Below are 18,940 nucleotides of genomic sequence, written 5' to 3'. Positions count from 1 at the left end.
GAGTCACTTGCCTCTGTGTGGACTGTATGAGTTTAGACAATGCACATCCCAGTGGAAACCATGACAGACTCAAGACCCGAGGTTCTTTCCTAAATGTTTTTTGTTTGGTCAATGTATATACCACACTAAAGAGGGGAAAAACCCCACTCCCACATGAATCATGATTAATATTAGATATCTTACAACCCTGATAAATAAGAGTTTCGAGCCAGATTTAGTTTAATTTAGAAAAATTAAGTAATGTAATGTTTCTTGTGCCTCAGTTGTGGGATAAATTTATACTCTAACATAACTATCTCATTTAATCTTTACAACCCTTTAAAGTAGGTATCGGAGAAGGCAATGGCACCCCACTCCAGTACTCTTGCCTGGAAAATCCCATGGATGGAGGAGCCTGGTAGGCTGCAGTCCATGGGTTTGCTAAGAGTCGGACACGACTGAGCAACTTCACTTTTACTTTTCACTTTCCTGCATTGGAGAAGGAAATGGCAACCCACTCCAGTGTTCTTGCCTGGAGAATCCCAGGGACGGGGAGCCTGGTGGGCTGCCGTCTATGGGGTCGCACAGAGTCAGACATGACTGAAGTGACTTAGCAGCAGCAGCAAAGTAGGTATTGTTATATTCTTTCAACATAGGAGAATCTGTGACACAAAGAAATTAACATATATATATTATTATTATATCTATATTTCTGTGTATCCATAGTATATAGATATTCCATAAGGCAGAGTTAGAGATTGAGAATCCCCTTGTATTGTGAGTAATCATTTGGGTATATGTGACAGAAATTAAAATCCAACCAGTGTAAATAAATGGGAATGTATGATTCATATCTGAACAATCCAGGGGTAGGGGTGGCTTCAGGTAATAGGACTGATGCAGGGATTCAATTTGATGTCATCAGGATTCAATTTTCATTTCTTTCCTGTCTTTTTCTTTTTTTGGCTGCATTGCATGGCTTGCAGGATCTTAGTTTCCTGATTAGGGATCGAACCCATGCCCCCTGTAGTAGAAGCTCAGAGTCCTAACCACTGGACCACCAGCGAATTCCCCTGTTTTCATTTCTTGACTCTGTCTTATGTGCTGACTATTTTCAGGTGTTGTGTGGGTAGCAAGTTCAAGTGAAGCTGAAAATGTGGTGTTGCTGTGACAATATTGTCCTTATGGATTCCAATTGGTCATGTATCCATCATTGAACTACTCACTGAACTGCACACAGGGAAATAGAATGCTTCATCTGACAGGTCTGAATCATACACTCACTCTTGGAGTAAGGGTGTGGAGGGAAGAACACTCCACCTGCACGTGGACTGAGACCAAAGAAGCAGGGGTATGGTTATTCCTCCAGGAGACACAGACATACTGTTTTTGGAAAGGTGCATGCCTGCTCTCAGCAAAATAAGATGGCATAAAAGAGATGTCCACTACAGCTCTCTCTAACTACCCCATTCTGTTTTCTGGCCCAGAGCCATGCCAGATCTTTTGAGATCTGGGGCTTAAATTGAAACATGAATGCAATGCAGATTCTCTGAGGTTGGGGAAGGGGTTGGATGGGGCATAGAGCAGAGATCTTGAAGGAGGGAAATCTATGGGAGACCCAAACATCAGTGTGGATAGCCCTATTCAATGACTTAGACTCAGTTCCTAGATATTTTCATCTCAGAGTCCTTTACCTCTGCTACTATCCAACTATGGCCATATCTGAAGCATCATCACCAGGAAACACTCTACTTTCTGAAATAATATAGTCTTATATCACCCTCTAACTTCAACCTCCAGATTTATCCTAAAATACCAACTCTTCAACCTTCTCAGGATATCTAGTCCATTGATCTTTCCACTTTCTCCTCATCCATAAACAACCTCTTGCCTTATTTCCTCCCTCTCCAAGACAGACTTCATGGTTCATCACCTAATCAACATTCATCAATTCAATCTGGGAAAATCCCAACTTGATGCCAGAGCTGCTCTCTGGGAAGGCAGAGCTCAGCATTATTGGATAAAATCACACATATAGATAAGTTGGTGGCACCATAAATTCATGGTCTATGACTAATGGTCAAATTCGTCATTATTTGAAATGCTTTTATTCATGCATTCCATTTATTAAGGGCCTGCTATATGCTAGGCACTGTTCTAAGTATTGGGATACATGGGTGATCAAAACAGGCAAAGCTTCCCTGGCAGTCCAGTGATTAGGACTCTGAGGGGGTTTGATCCCTGATTGGGGAACTAAATCCCCACAAACCCCATCATGTGGCACACACACACAACAGGAGGCAAAGCTTCTTGACCATGGTGCTATGTAATTTATTTCTTAGTAAATTCTCCCACTCTACTCAAAACCAGTTCAAACCTTCTTTACTTTCCTCCACTTCTTTCTCTCTCGGCCCCTAACATATATGGCAGAGCTCTACTTTTCAGAGAAATCAGGAGCTATCCTATGAGAACTTTGCATCATCCCAAATCATTGCCTCCAATCTCCTTTCTTCCTGCTATAGTGAAAGGTGTTCCTCTGGGAGACCTTCCTTGACGCCCCCAAGCTAGGACGGGTGCCCTCATCCTCTCCTCCTCCACAGGCACTTTCCACACTAGACTGTAACTTGTATCTTAATTATCTGAGGGCAGGGACCTTGTCTACCCAGTTCACTGTTTTAACCTCAGCATCAGGCCCTTAGCTTGGGCTTTCCTTGTGGCTCAGCAGGTAAAAAATCTGCCTGCAATGCAGGAGACCTTGGTTCGATTCCTGGGTTTGGAAGATCCCCTGGAGAAGGGAAAGGCTACCCACTCTAGTATTCTAGCCTGGAGAATTCCATGTACTAGTCCATAGGGTTGCAAAGAGTCGGACACAACTGAGTGACTTTCACTTTCAGGCGCTTAGTACATAGTTGGAGCTCAGTACCCTAAGGGTGAATGAAGGAAAGGGTGAGATTTCCGGAGAGGGCCTGCTTATGGGCGGGGCCTGCTCATGGGCGGGGCGGGGCGGGGCGGGGCGGGGGGGGGGGGGGGCCGCCTCAGGACTGTCCTCTCAGGCTTCTTGGAGGCCACTAGCAGACAACAGCTCAGGACGCTGAAGTAAGCATACTTGAGATCAGAGCGCACAGCCAAGATTCGGGCAAGGCTTTTCGGACGCCTCAGGGCCCATTCCGGGGCAGGACTCTATCCTCGGAAGGCCTCTGGGTGCGGCGGCTGAGCCCAGGTCTCGCCGCGGAGCGCACCATCTTCCACATGCGGCCGTAGCTTTGGCGTCATAAAACTGCCCAACTAGTTTTTTTCCCTTTCCCTCCGCCTTCCTTCTCCCTTTTCCCGACCCCTCTTTCCTCTTCCTCCTCCCTTTTCCCCTTCCCATTTCATCCAGAAGGATGTGTCGAGTGAAGGGCCAGTAACCCAGCTCCAGTTGCAGCACCGCGGGATCGACACGCTCCATTCCCCTGCACCTGAGGGGCCCAGTGTTCCAAAAACGTCAGGACTGGTCTGAACTGTGAAACCTGAAGGAACCGCCCCTCCGGGAGGGATTGGCGTCCTCGGGAGGGTGAAGGTCATGTTCAGGAGGATTGTTTCAGGTGGGAGGACGAAGTGGGGAGGCCCCGGGGGCGGCCGGCAGTGGGAGCAGAGGGCGCGGCGGGCCCCAGCCTTGAACACAGATGTGGGCAGAAGTCAGGGGCCATCCTGAGGGGCTGGCCCCGCAGGCTTCTAGAGGGGAATCCGAAGCAACTACCTTCAAATCTCTTGCTGCATTTTTTGGGGGGGCTTCTATGTGTCAGGTCCTGTGTTTGTTAGGCACTCTAGCTATGTCCTACTAGAGATAGGAGGAAATGTTACTTTTTAAATTTTGTCTATCTCACGTCTTAGTTGTGGCACTGAGTGGCTCCAGAGTGCAGGGCTTAGTTGCTCCCAGTCTTGTGGAATCTTAGTTCACTGACCAGGGCTCAAACACACATCCCCTGCATTGCAAGGCAAACTCTCAGCCACTGGACCACCAGGGAAGTCCTCAGAAATGTTACTGAAAAAAAAAAAAAATTTATTTACTTATGTCCACTAAAAAGACACACAACGTGTGAGAGCTGTGAATTAAGTATTATTTGGGGTAAAATGAGGACTGCATCACTTAATGGGAAATAGATGGGGAAACAGTGGAAACAGTGTCAGACTTTATTTTTGGGGGCTCCAAAATCATTGCAGATGGTGATTGCAGCCATGAAATTAAAAGATGCTTACTCCTTGGAAGGAAAGTTATGACCAACCTAGATAGCATATTGAAAAGCAGAGACATTACTTTGCCAACAAAGGTACTTCTAGTCAAGGCTATGGTTTTTCCAGTAGTTATGTATGGATATGAGAGTTGGACTGTGAAGAAAGCTGAGCGCCGAAGAATTGATGCTTTTGAACTGTGGTGTTGTAGAAGACTCTTGAGAGTCCCATGGACTGCAAGGAGATCCAACCAGTCCATTCTAAAGGAGATCAGTCCTGGGATTTCTTTGGAAGGAATGATGCTAAAGCTGAAACTCCAGTATTTTGGCCACCTCATGTGAAGAGTTAACTCATTGGAAAAGACTCTGATGCTGGGAGGGATTAGGGGCAGGAGGAGAAGGGGATGACAGAGGATGAGATGGCTGGATGGCATCACTGACTTGATGGACATGAGTTTGAGTGAACTCTGGGAGTTGGTGATGGACAGGGAGGCCTGGCATGCTGCAACTCACGGGGTCGCAAAGAGTCGGACACAACTGAGTGACTGAACTGACTGACTGACTGAGAACTGCAGTGTAGCATATAGCACCTCAGATATCTCTGAGAGACTGATTCAAAGCGGCAGTAGGGGAAGGTCAGTGTATAAAATTTTGGTGAAGGGAAAGTTAAGTTAACATAATCAAGTCCTTACTTTACAAAAGGTTTCCTGCTAGTCACTGTGAAGGGATTTAGTACTTTTCTAGATATGAAGAGGTGTAAGAATTTGGATCATGAAATAAGTTCCTAACTATCTAAAGACCTATTCCATCAGTTTCCCTGGAGCACAGAGTACCTCACTTTCCACCCTGAATTCCCTTTAGTGGGTATTGATGGTTGGCAGCTGCAGCAGCACAGGTAGATGTTGTTTGCTGCTGCTAAGTCACTTTAGTTGTGTCCGACTCTGTGCGACCCCAGAGATGGCAGCCCACCAGGCTCCCCCGTCCCTGGGATTCTCCAGGCAAGAACACTGGAGTGGGTTGCCATTTCCTTCTCCAATGCATGAAAGTGAAAAGTGAAAGTGAAGTTGCTCAGTCGTGTCTGACCCTCAGTGACCCCATGGACTGCAGCCTTCCAGGCTCCTCCGTTCATGGGATTTTCCAGGCAAGAGTACTGAAGTGGGGTTTCATTGCCTTCTCCGTGTTGTTGTTTAGTTACTAGCAAATGCTCTTGGCAAGTGCCAATTTGTAGTAGTAGTAGTGTTAGTCACTCAGTTGTGTCTAACTCTTTACAACCCCATGGACTGTGGCCTGCCAGGCTCCTCTGTCCGTGGGATTCTCCAGGCAAGAATACTGGAGTGGATTGCCATTGCCTTATCCAGAGGATCTTTCTGACCCAGGAATCAAACCTGGGTCTCCTGCATTGCAGGCAGATTCTTTACCATCTGAGCTACCGGGAAGATCAGCCAATTTGTAGTTGACACTTATTTTTGGTTGTGTTGGGTCTTCATGATACGTGAGCTTTCTCTAGTTGCAATAGCAAGGGCCACTGTCTAGTTGAGGTTCGTGAGCTTCTCACTGCGGTGGCTTCTCTTGTTGCACACCATGGGCTCTAGTAGTTACCACCTGTGGGCTCCGAGGAATGTGGTATCTTCCCCAACCAAGGTTTGAACCCATGTCCCCTGCATTGGCAGGTGGATCTTATCCACTGCACCATGAGGGAAGTCCTGCATATTTCTTACATACAATATTAGATCAAATTTTTTGTTTGAAAACTTACTGTAGAATAAGCATTTCCATATATTGTAAAACATTGGGTAAATATGATTTTTTGGAGAAAACTTTGGTGTTTATTTTGTGGTATTTGATTCAGCTAATGTTGACTTGATAAAGAGTTGATGTTAGAGAGGACTAAGTCTTTAAAAATGTGAATTTTATTTATTTTTGGAATACATATATTTACATGGCAAAAACAAAACCTGTGTGTCCCAGCACAGGTGGAAATGGTGAGGAGTTTTATGCAATGGTACAAAATGAAGCAGGGCAAAGGCTAACAGAGTTTGCCAAGAGAACGCACTGGTCATAGCAAACACCATCTTCCAACAACACAGGAGATGACTCTATACATGGACATCACCAGATGGTCAGTACCAAAATCAGATTGATTATATTCTTTGCGGCTGAAGATGGAGAAGCTCTATACAATCAACAAAAACAAGACCAGAAGCTGACAGTGGCTCAGATCTTGAACTCCTTATTGCCAAATTCAGACTTAAATTGAAGAAAGTAGGGAAAACCACTAGACCATTCAGGTATGACCTAAATCAAATCCCTTATGCTTATACAGTGGAAATGACAAATAGATTCAGGGGATTAGATCTGATAGACACAGTGCCCGGAGAACTATGTGCGGAGATTCGTGACATTGTGCAGGAAGTAATGATCAAGATCACTCCAAGAAAAAGAAATGCAAAAAGGCAAAATGGTTGTCTGAAGAGGCCTTACAAATAGTTGAGAAAAGAAAAAAGAGAAGCTAAAGGCAAAGGAGAAAAAGGAAAGATATACCTATTTGAATGCAGAATTCCAAAGAATAGCAAGGAGACATAAGAGAGCCTTCCTTAGTGATCAACGCAAAGAAACAGAGAAAAACAATAGAATGGGAGAGACTAGAGATCTCTTCAAGAAAATTAGAGATACCAAGGCAACATTTCATGCAAAGATGGGTACAATAAAGTATAGAAGCGGTATGAATCTAACAGAAGCAGAAGATATTAAGAAGAGGTGGCAAGACACAGAAGAACTATACAAAAAAGATCTTAATGACCCTGATAACCACGATGGTGTGATCACTCATCTAGAGCTAGACATCCTGGAATGCGAAGTCAAGTGGGCCTTAGGAAGCATCAATACGAACAAAGCTAGTGGAGGTGATGGCATTCCAGTGGAGCTATTTCACTTCCTCAAAGATGATGCTGTGAAAGTGCTGCACTTAATATGCCAGCAAATTTGAGTGCCATGTGCTCAGCAGTGGCCACAGGACTGGAAAAGATCAGTTTTCATTTCAATCCCAAAGAAAGGCAATGCCAAAGAATGTTCAAACTACCATACAATGGCACTCATCTCACAAACTAGCAAAGTAATACTCAAAATTCCCCAAGCCAGGCTTCAGCAATACATGAACCGTGAACTTCCAGATGTTCAAGCTGGATTTAGAAAAGGCAGAGGAACCAGAGATCAAATTGCCAACATCTGTTGGATCATCGAAAAAGCAAGAGAGTTCCAGAAAAACATCTACTTCTGCTTTATTGACTACGCTAAAGTCTTTTGTGTGGATCACAACAAACTATGGAAAATTCTTAAAGACATGGGAATACCAGGCCATCTGACGTGCCTCCCGAGAAATCTGTATGCAGGTCAAGAAGCAACAGTTAGAACCAGACATGGAACAACAGACTAGTTCCAAATTGGGATAGGAGGACATCAAGGCTGTATATTGTCACCCTGTTTATTTAACTTCTATGCAGACTATATCATGCGAAATGCTGGGCTAGATGAAGCACAAGCTGGAATCAAGATTGCCAGGAGAAATATCAATAACCTCAGATATGCAGATGACACCACCCTTATGATAGAACACAAAGAGGAACTGAAGAGCCTCTTGATGAAAGTGAAAGAGTGAAAAAGCTGGCTTGAAACTCAACATTCAAAAATCTTAGATTGTGGCAAATAGATGGGGAAACAGTGGAAACAGTGAGAGACTTTATTTTCCTGGGCTCCAAAATTGCTGCAGATGGTGACTGCAGCCATGAAATTAAAAGATGCTCCTTGGAAGAAAAGCTATGACCAACCTAGACAGCATGTTAAAAAGCAGAGATATTACTTTGCCAACAAAGGTCCATCTAGTCAAAGCTATGGTTATTTCAGTAGTCATGTATGGATGTGAGAGTCGGACCATAAAGAAAGCTGAGTGCTGAAGAACTCATGCACTGTGGTGTTGGAGAAGACTCTTTAAGAGTCCCTTGGACTGCAAGGAGATGAAACCAGTCCATCCTAAAGGAAATCAGTCCTGAGTATTCATTGGAAGGACTGATGCTAAAGCTGAAATCTGCAGTACTTTGGCCACCTGATGCAAAGAACTGACTCATTGGGAAAGACCCTGATGCTGGGAAAGATTGAAGGCAGGAGAAGGGAACAACAAAAGTTGAGAAGGTTGGATGTCATCACTGAGTCAATGGATATGAGTTTGAGCAAGCTCCTGCAGTTGATGATGGACAGGCAAGTCTGGCGTGCTGCTGTCCACAGGGTCACAAAGAGTCAGACAGGACTGAAGGACTGAACTAAACTGAACTTTATGCAATGGTTCAAGGGTGGGTTGTTGAAAAGGATCAGGGTGCGTGCAGGACTTGCATTCCTCTAATCTGGCTTTCCGTGTTCTCCTGATGAGCTTCTGTGATTCTGGAGGTTATCAAACTGACTTCTCTGGAATGAAAATGCTTCATCTGGTAGTTATCATCTTCCACAGGTGGAGCAGTGGTGAAGAATCCACCTGCCAATGCAAGAGACACAGGAAATGCAGGTTCGATCCCTGGATCGGGAAGATCCCCTGGAGTAGGAAATGGCAACCCACTCCAGTATTCTTGCCTGGAACATCCCATGGACAGAAGAGCCTTGCAGGCTTCAGACCATGGGTCGAAAAGACTTGGACATGACAGCACACACTCATGTCATTAGTTTTGCAGAAGAGCTCAAAAACAGTTATATGTGTATCCCTTGAGGCAAAAACTGGATCTGGTCCCAAGACTGCACTATTGTTTCTTCACTGCTCCTCCCTGGTCTCTGCATCCCTTCCCTTCCCTGATTAGCAACTGTTTGAACCTGCCCTTTGGAACTCAGGAGACGTCAAGGAGGCTGAAGTCTATTTCCTACAAACAGGAAATGGGAAACACAGAAAAACTTCTTTGCCAGGAGCCACATAGGGTCCTGCTTGGTTTCACATTCTTAGTGTCACCAGAGACAGATTGTTTTTTTTAATTGGCTCTGGTTTCCAACATGCAGATTTGTTCACATGTTCAATATATAGCCCTTTTGATTGCCTGGTTTTATGTGCAGTTCTCAGATTCAGCTCCCCATACTTTGTCAGTTCTAAACACTATTCCTCCTTTGGGCTGATAACCAATAAAGCTTTAGATTTCTGGGTTGGGCATATTTTTAGGGCAACCTTAGTATCTGTGTTCTGGTGGCTCAGACGGTAAAGAATCTGCCTGCAATGCAGGAGACCTGGGTTTGATTCCTGGAGTTAAAATTAGTTTTTGTTTTTTTTTTAATCAAAGTAATGTATGCATATTGTTTTAAAAGTCAGATAGTAATTTCTTTTAACAAAAAGCAGGCTTGGGAATTCCCTGGTGGTCCAGTGGTTATGACTTGATGCTTTCTTAGTTGGGCCCTGATTCAGTCCCTGGTTTGGTATCTAAAATCCCACAAGCCAAGCAGAGTGGCCAAGGGTAGGGTGGGGGGAAGAGTCTTTTTCCCCCACCTTCTTCTACCTCAAGCTTTGCTTATCAGAGGTAACAACTATATGTTCTTTTGGCTATTTTTTCCATTGTTCACATCTTATTTTTCTGTTTTACAGGACATGATCCATTTTCTCATACATATTTTAAAGTATTTATATATAAATCTCAAGTTTTTAACAACAAACACAATTGTTTGTGTATTCTTTGGCATGTTAATAGTTGTTATGCCATTATTGTCCCCATAATATTTTGTGTAATAATGTGCACTGAAATTGCCTTTGATAAATGATTTCCTTTATCTTGTGTAGAGGAAATTCACTTTTAAATGAATCCTCACAGTTGACTACACAGTGAGACCCAAGGTTCAATGAGGGATGACCCTCATTCAACTGGTGATGACACCAGTTCTGCAAAGGTCTGTTGTGAAAGAGTGTTTCTGAGTAATAAGCATTAAAAGAATGCTGTACAGCAGAGAAAAATGAAAAAGCTGGTGGTCACATACAAAATTTTCAATTGACAATATTAAGAGACATTTAAGCAAATATTAAGAGGCATTAAGAGCAAATTTGAGTGACTTCCCAGGTGTACCAGTGGTTAAGACTTTACCTTCCAATGCAAGGGGTGCAAGTTCAGTCCCTGGTAGGAGATCTAAGATCCCACGTTGGGCCTCAGGGCCAAAAAAACAAAACATAAAACAGAAACAATATTGTAACAAATTCAATAGACTTTAAAAAATGGTCCACATCAAAAAATCTTCAAAAAAAAGAGCAAATTTGATCAGAAATTTCCTTTCAACAGTCATTTCAACATGTAAGCAATATGAAAAAATTATTACTGAGACATCTTTCATCCTTGTTTGGTACTGTATTTAAAATCCAGTGTATATTTTACACTTATAGCACATCTTAGTTCAGACTAGCCACATTTCAAAGTGCTTCAGCTGTTGTGGCTAGCAGCTACTGTATGTGATAACACAGGATTAAATTATGAAGATAGTTCAGGTTACTTATAGGAGAATAGTCTTTCAAAACACATTCATCACACACCTCAGATATCTCTGGTTCACATGTTTCCTTTGTGATTGAGCTGATCTGGAGAGCAGTGCTGAGATGCTAGAGTCTAAGCTCTATCATGGGGTAAAATCCTATCAAATGGAAACATTGATGCCCTTGTTGAGATTATTTACCCTTTTCATTAAGGATTGTAGTGATGTGTTCAGTCGTGGCAAAGTCTTTGTGACCCCATGGACTGTAGCCCACCAGGCTGCTCTGTCCATGGAATTTTCTAGGCAATAGTACTGGTGTGAGTTGTCATTTCCTTCTCCATCATTAAGGACTACTAACTAAAAAAATCAACTGAGGATCACATACAAAAAACACTTGTTTGAGATTTTCAAAGGAAAAAAATAGAAAATACTTTAATCATTTTAAAAATGATTTCTGGATAAGAACTCAGAATTTCATTAATTAAATGTAGAAAATCATATTGTTCATATATAATAAATGTCTGCAACTTGCCTAGGGAGAGGAGAATAATAATTGAGTCCGAGCCCCTCATTCCTTTTTGTTTTTCAGCATCAGTGCAGAAGGAAGAGGAGCAAAGGGAGCATTTGGTAGGTAAGATTCTGACTGTTCAGTCCATAGCACTCAAGGGTTAACCTTAATTTCTCCTCTTCATGACCCAAGGGCCACATCCACAGTCTCTAAGGATGTCAGCTGCTAGAGCTCAGCCCTCTTAGAAAACAAAGCTCTCCTCAGGGAGAGTCATGGGAAGGAGTTAGAACCAAGCACACTTGGTCGGTTACCTGCTAGGTCCGTCCTGGAAGTGGAAGAATGGTAGAGCTGGCCAGTGGGTCTTGGCCACCAGGTGGCAGTGTGAGACACAGTGGAATGGATATCTATAGGCAGGCCTTTTGGGTCCTGATCTGGGACAAATTGTTTTAACTTTCCTAAGGCTCAGAGTCAGACTTTATTTTTTGGGGCTCCAAAATCATGCAGATGGTGATTGCAGCCATGAAATTAAAAGACGCTTACTCCTTGGAAGAAAAGTTATGACCAACCTAGATAGCATATTAAAAAGCAGAGATATTACTTTGCCAACAAAAGTCTATCTAGTCAAGGCTATGGTTTTTCCAGAGGTCATGTATAGATGTGAGAGTTGGACTGTGAAGAAAGCTGAGCACTGAAGAATTGATGCTTTTGAAATGTGGTGTTGGAGAAGACTCTTGAGAGTCCCATGGACTGCAAGGAGATCCAACCAGTCCATCCTAAAGATCAGTCCTGGGTGTTCATTGGAAGGACTGATGCTGAAGCCGAAACTCCCATACTTTGGCCACCTGATGCAAAGAGTTGACTCATTGGAAAAGACCCTGATGCTGGGAGGGATTGGGGGCAGGAGGAAAAGGGGATGACAGAGGATAAGATGGCTGGATGGCATCACCAACTCGATGGACGTGAGTTTGAGTGAACTCCGGGAGTTAGTGATGGACAGGGAGGCCTGGCATGCTGTGATTCATGGGGTCGCAAAGAGTCAGACACGACTGAGTGACTGAACCGAATTGAACTGAACTGAAGGCTCAGATTCCTCCTTGAGTTACACTTGATCTTCATCCCTCACAGCATGGTTATGAGGATCAGATGGGATAAAGTACAAAACACTATTCCATACTTGAGCCTGTCTACTGTTGTCACTCTTTGGCCTAGTGTACTAATGCTTGGGGCTCTTGGAGTCTAGTCTCCCAAGAGCCTTCCCCAGAGAACAGTTTTGCTGAGCCTCCTATAAGATCCTTTGCTTCTACCTTCACTACATTTGACCAAGTCTCCTGGTTACCTAGGAGAATTTGCCAGAAAGTGTGCATGTGACATGAGACCTGCTTGCTCTTTGGGAAAACAGGTATTGATGAATCTCTTCTCCTGTTCCCTTCTTCCTAGCATGGCCTCTTGTGGTTGCAGGGTCCCCATGCAGCCGAGGTTGACATGAGAAGGTAATCCTATAGGGAAGGAAATGTGAGAGAAACCCCTCCTTGAGGAATAAAAGAAGCATCTTGAAGTCAGTGACATGGGGAATGTGACTCCTGCCAGGCTTGCTATGTCCTTCTATCTCCATTCAGTTTGTGCATCCTGTCTTCTGCAGCCATCTGGGAAAACTTGATGATAGCAGTTTGTAGCAAGATCCCTGCTGAGAGGATCACGATAGAGTGATCGTGAAAGCTGATCTTCTGATGCTTAAGTAGGCTGGGAATCTGCTGTGTCTTCTGTGTCCCTTTGGCTATGACCCCTGGTTCTCTGCCTGAGCCAACTTCTCTCCCCTTCTCCAGCATCCCCACTCTCATCAGACCCTTTTGAAAGCCAATTAAGAGCCCCTCTGAGTGAGCCCTCTCACACTGTCTTATTTATCCGTCAGCCTGAGGACCTACAGAAACCCATCTTCCCACACTGTACCCATCTTAGTTCATTGTCTCCCTTCCTTTAATTGTAGCCCAACATCGCAGTTGGGCTACAATTGCGATGTTGGGCTACATCACCTCAGGCCTACATCACCCTTATAATTCACATCAGTGGCCTTCTTTCTGTCATTAGAAGTCACTCTGACATTTGCCTGCATATTTTGGCCTATCTATTTTTCTCATCCTCTGAAACTTTATTTCTTCCTCCTGGAGCTTTCCAGGCCACCAGGTACCCTCCTTGCCTTTTTATTCACTTAACGTTCTTTCACTCCACCCCTAACTTTTATCTTTGTTCCAGGATTTCTGCTACTAGACCCTATTGCCTCTCAAACTCTCAAGACTGAGACTCTTTTTTCAATACTCTCACCACCTTTTGGCCACCAGACATTTTTGCCACTGATTCCTACTTTATTATTGGATTATCTTCCACCTCTAACATTTGCCTTTTCCCTTCTTCCTTCAGAGCACACTCAGGTCCTATTCTCTAGCTAGACTTTGTGTCTGGACTATTTTACCTCACCTGACTCCTGACTCAGGATATCAGCCTCTTACGCATGAATCTCTCTTATTCATTTTTTAAAATATTATTTCTAAAAATTGAGATATGGTTCCCATAGCATAGAATGCACCCTAAGAAGTATACAATTCATAGTTTCTTTTTATATTCTCGAGGTTGTGCAATCACCACCACTAATTTCAAAACAAATTCTTCATTTCAACAAGAGTTATACCATTGACATACTGCTCATTCCTCTCTTCTCCCAGCCCCTGGCAATCACTAATATACTGTCAATCTCTCTGGATGTGCCTGTTCTACATATTTCATATAAGTGGAATATATAACTGAAATTTTGTGAATATATAACTGAAATTTCTTTCACATAACATAAGATTTTGAAAATTTATCCTTGTTGTAGCATGTACTACTTACTTCATTTCTTTTTTATGGCTGAATAATATTCCACCAAAACATTTGCATTTCCCAGGAACGTACGAGAGTTTCCTCTTGACCAATGATGTTGACACTTCTCATGTGTTTGTTGGCTAATAAATGTGTTATAGTTTGGCAAAACTTCTATTCAAGTCTTTTGCCTATTTTAAAATTGGGTAGATTGTCTTTTTGTTGTTGAATTTAAGAGTATGTTATGTATTCTGGATACTAAACCCTTATAAATATATGACTTGCAAATACTTTATCCCATTCTATGAGTTATCTGTTCCCTCTCTTGATAGTGTCCTTGGAAGCACAAAAGTTTTTAATTTTGTTGAAGACTGATTTTTCTATTTGTCCTTTGGTTGCTCAAAAATTTGGTGTCATATCTAAGAGTCCATTGCCAAATCCAAAATTATGAAGATTTACTCCTGTGAGTTTTTGTAAGAGTTTCATGGTTTTAATTCTTGCATTTAGGTCTTTAATTCATTGTTGTTTGATGTTTAATGTTGTTGTTTCTTTTAAGTCAATTAGTTAATTTTTATTGAGATACAGTTGACACATAATATTGTGCTCGTTTATTTATTTTGCTGTACCGTGTAGTGTTCACCAACCAGGGATCAAACCTGTGCCTGCTACATTGGGAGTGCAGAGTCTTAGCCATTGGACCACCAGGGAAGTCCAACATTATATTAGTTTTAGATGTAGACTTCATTGTTTTTATTATAATAAAATACACATAACATGGTATTTCTCATTTTAAACATTTGTAAGTGTACAATTCAGATTCAGGAATTAGATACATTCACAGTGCTGTATAATGATCACTACCATCTACTCCTAAAACTTTTTCATCTTCCTCAACATAAACTATGTACCCATGAAATAATAACTCCCTCTTCGCCCTCTCAGAACCCTAGCTTCTGGTAGCCTTTATTCTACTTTCTATCCCTGTAAATTTGCCTACTCTAGGTACCTCTTATAAGTAGATTCATAGAATATTTACCCTTCTGTGTCTAATTTCACATGTTTTAATGATTCACCTATGTTGTAGCATATATGAAAATTTTCATTTCTCTTTGGGTTGACTTATATTCCATTGTGTGTATATATACTATATTTTGTCTATTCATTCATCTGTTGATGAACACTTGGGTTGTTTGCAACTTTTGGCTATTGTGAATAATGCTGCTATGAACTTTGGTGTACAAATATATGTTCAAGTTCCTGCTTTTAATTCTTTTGGATATATACCTAGGAATAAAATTGCTGTGTCATATGGTAGTTCCAACTTTAACTTTTTTTTATTTTAATTTATTTTAATATTTTATTTTAATTTATTTATTTGACTGCACTGAGTCTTAGTTGCAGCATGTGGGATCTAGTTCCCTGACCAGGGATCGAACCCAGACCCCCTGCACTGGGAGCATGGAGTCTTAGTCACTGAACCACCAGGGAAGTCCCCACATTTAACTTTTTAAAAAACTACCAAAAAAAAAAAAAAACAAAAAACTACCAAACTGTTTTCCTCAGTGGCTGCACTATTACGTTCCCATCAGTAATGCACGAATGTTCCAATTTTTCCATATCCTTGTAAACATTTCTTATTTTCAAGTTTTATTATAGTCATCCTATTATTTGGTAGAAGTGGTATCTCATTGTGGTTTTAAAATTTTATTTATTTATTTAAAAATTTATTTTACTATTTATTTTTGGCTGCTCGGCTTTCTCTAGCTGCAGAGAGCAAGGGCTACTCTCTAACTGCAGTGCGGTGACTTCTGTTGTTGCAGCTTGTGTGTCAGTAGTTGCAGGTCCTGAGCTCTAGAGTGCAGACTTGATAGTCATGGCACTTGGGCTTAGTTGCAACGTGTGGGATAGTCCCAGATCAGGTATCAAACCTGTGTCTCCTGCATTGGCAGGGAAATTCTTTACCACTGAACCACCAGGGAACCCCTATACTGTTTTAATTAATGTAGTTTTATGGTAAGTCTTGAAGTCAGAAAGTGTGAGTCCTCCAACTTTGTTCTTCTTTTTCAAGATTGTTTTGGTTATTTGAGTCTCAGATGGTGAAAAATCTGCCTGCAATGCAGGAGACCTGGATTTGATCCCTGGGTCGAGAAGATCCCCTGGAGAAGGGAATGGCTACCCATCCCAGGATTCTTGTCTGGATAATTCCATGAACAGAGGAGCCTGGCAGGCTATAGTCAATGGGAATGTAAAGAGTTGGTCATGACTGAGCAACTAACACTTTCGCTTTTTCACCAGAGAAGCCCTATACTCTTTTAATTACAATAGTTTTGTGATAAGTTTTGAAATCAAGAAGTGTGAGTCCTCCAACTTCGTTCTTCTTTTTCAAGACTGTTTTGGCTATTTGAGACTCTTCAAAAATCCATATGATTTTAAGGATGGTCTTTCCATTTCTATGAGAAAGGTAGTTGGAATTTTAATAGAGATTATGCTGAGTCTGTAGATCACTTTGGGCAATACTGACATCTTAACAATGTTTTCTTCTTTTTTTTAAATTTTATTTTATTTTTTAACTTTACAATAATGTACTGGTTTTGCCATTTATCGAAATGAATCTGCCACAGGTATACATGTGTTCCCCATCCTGAACCCTCCCCCTCCTCCCTCCCCATAACATCCCTCCATGGACATAGGATTGTTTGTATAGTTCTTTAATTTCTTTCAGCCATTGTTTTGTAGTTTTCAGCATATACATTATTAACCTCCTTGGTTAGATTTATTCCTAAGTATTTGATACTGTATGTGCTATTAAAAATGGAATTGCTTGCTAATTTCCTTTTTGGAAAAATGTTTATTTGCGATGTATTAAGAAACACAATGGATTTTTTTTGTGTTAATCTTGTACCCTACAACTTTGTTGAATTCATTTACAGCTCTACTAGCTTTCTTGTGGATTCTTTGGGGTCTTCTATACATAAGATCATGTCATCTATGAAGGGAAAATAGTTTCACCTTTCCTTTTCAATTTGAATGACTTCTATTTCTTTTTCTTATCAGGGAGAACTTCCAGTATAATGTTGAATGACAGTTGTGAAAGTGAACATCTTTGTTCTGTTCCTGATCATAGGGGAAATGCTTTCAGCCTTTCACCACGGAGTATGATGCTAGCTGTGGGTTTTAAAATATTATTTTATATTTATTTTGGCAGCACTGTGCAGCATGTGGGATCTTACTTCCCTGACCAAGGATCAAATTTGCACCCCCTGCATTGGAAATGTGGAGTTCTCACCACTGGACCATCAGGGAAGTCCCTAGCTATGGGTTTTTTAAAACATAAATATTCATTGTCATGTTGGGGAATTTTCCTGCTATTCCTTATTTCTGAGTTTCTGGCATAAAAATTTATCTGAGATGATCATGTGTTTTTTTTTTTTTCCTGCTTGTTTTATCAATATGATGTTTTACATTAATTGATTTTATGTTGACTCTCTGTCTCTGTCTCTCTCTCTATGTATATATATATATTACATATGTGTGTGTGCTAAGTCGCTTCAGTCATGTCCGACTTTTTGTGACCCCATGGATAGGAGCCTGCCAAGCTCCTCTAGCCATGGATTCTTTAGGCAAGAATGAGTTGTTGAATAAATGGAGTAGGTTGCCATGCCCTCCTCTAGGGGATCTTCCTTTGGGCTTCCCAGATGGTACTAGTGGTAAAGAACCTGCATGCCAATGTGGGAGACCTAGGGACGTGGGTTCAATCTTTGGGTTGGGAAGATCCCCTAGAGGAAGGCATGGCAACTCACTCCAGTACTCTTGTCTGGAGAATCCTATGGATGGAGGAGCCTGGTAGGCTCCAGTCCATAGGATCACAAAGAGTTGGACATGACTGAAGTGACTTAGCATGCTTGCATGCATCATATATACATATATATATGCATCATATTTATATATATATAAAATCTAGGATCAGGATCATATTAGCAGGAGTCTAGGGTTTCCTACCAGTCCATCCTAAAGGATCTGTCCTGGGTGTTCATTGGAAGGACTGATGCTGAAGCTGAAACTCCAATACTTTGACCACCTCATGCAAAGAGTTGACTCATTGGAAAAGACCCTGATGCTGGGAGGGATTGGGGGCAGGAGGAGAAGGGGACGACAGAGGATGGGATGGCTGGATGGCATCCCCGACTTGATGGACATGAGTTTGGGTAAACTCTGGGAGTTGGTGATGGACAGGGAGGCCTGGTGTGCTGCAATTCATGGGGTCACAAGGAGTCGGACATGACTGAGCGGCTGAACTGAACTGAGGATCTCCTAATAATAGGGTGTGTATATATATATATATACACACCCTAAAAGACTCTACTAGTATTTGTTGTAGAGCAGATTTGCTAGCAATGGATTTTTGGGTTTTGTTTATCTGGTCTTAATTTTTCTCCCATTTTTGTGTATATTTTTGGTGAATTGATTATAGAATTTTTCTTTCAGAACTTTGAGTATGTCATCCAATGCCTTCTGGCCTTCATAGCTCTGATGAGAAATCAGCTGTTAATCTTATCCCTTATACATGATGAGTCACTTTTCTCTTGCCTTTTTCAAGATTGTCATATATTCTGACAGTTTAGTATGTCTAAATGTGGACCTCTTTGTGTTTATCATACCTAGAACTTGTTAAGCTTCTTGAATGTGTAGACTAGCATTTCATTTAACTTGGAAAGTTTGGGCCATTATTTTTTTGGATATCATTTCTCCCCCTTTCTCTCTCTCCTCTCTTTCTGGGACTTCCACTCTTTGTATGTTGTATAGTTGATGTTGTCCCACAGGTCTTCTAGGCTCCGTTGATTTTTCTTTATTTCTTTTTCTTTCTGTTCCTCACATTGGATAATCTTAATTGACTTATCTTCAGAATTGCTGATTT

At 41.8% G+C, this 18,940-nt stretch overlaps 1 long non-coding RNA gene across 2 annotated transcripts; it reads left to right on the top strand.

Annotated features, from left to right (window-relative positions):
• The first annotated feature begins 2,983 nt into the window (after positions 1–2,983).
• LOC133253291 (uncharacterized) lies at positions 2,984–17,438 on the top strand. Of its 2 annotated transcripts, none has more exons than XR_009738277.1 (3): positions 2,984–3,563; positions 11,254–11,291; positions 17,231–17,438. It is a non-coding gene; the product is annotated as an uncharacterized LOC133253291 (long non-coding RNA). The 2 variants fall into 2 exon arrangements; XR_009738278.1 differs by having other exon boundaries at positions 11,254–11,295.
• The last annotated feature ends 1,502 nt before the right edge of the window (positions 17,439–18,940 follow it).

Source organism: Bos javanicus, chromosome 8, assembly GCF_032452875.1.
Source record: "Bos javanicus breed banteng chromosome 8, ARS-OSU_banteng_1.0, whole genome shotgun sequence".
In the NCBI taxonomy this organism is placed as follows: Eukaryota; Metazoa; Chordata; class Mammalia; order Artiodactyla; family Bovidae; genus Bos; species Bos javanicus.
Note: the sequence above shows the minus strand (reverse complement) of the source record. Positions and strands in the feature narration are given on the sequence as shown.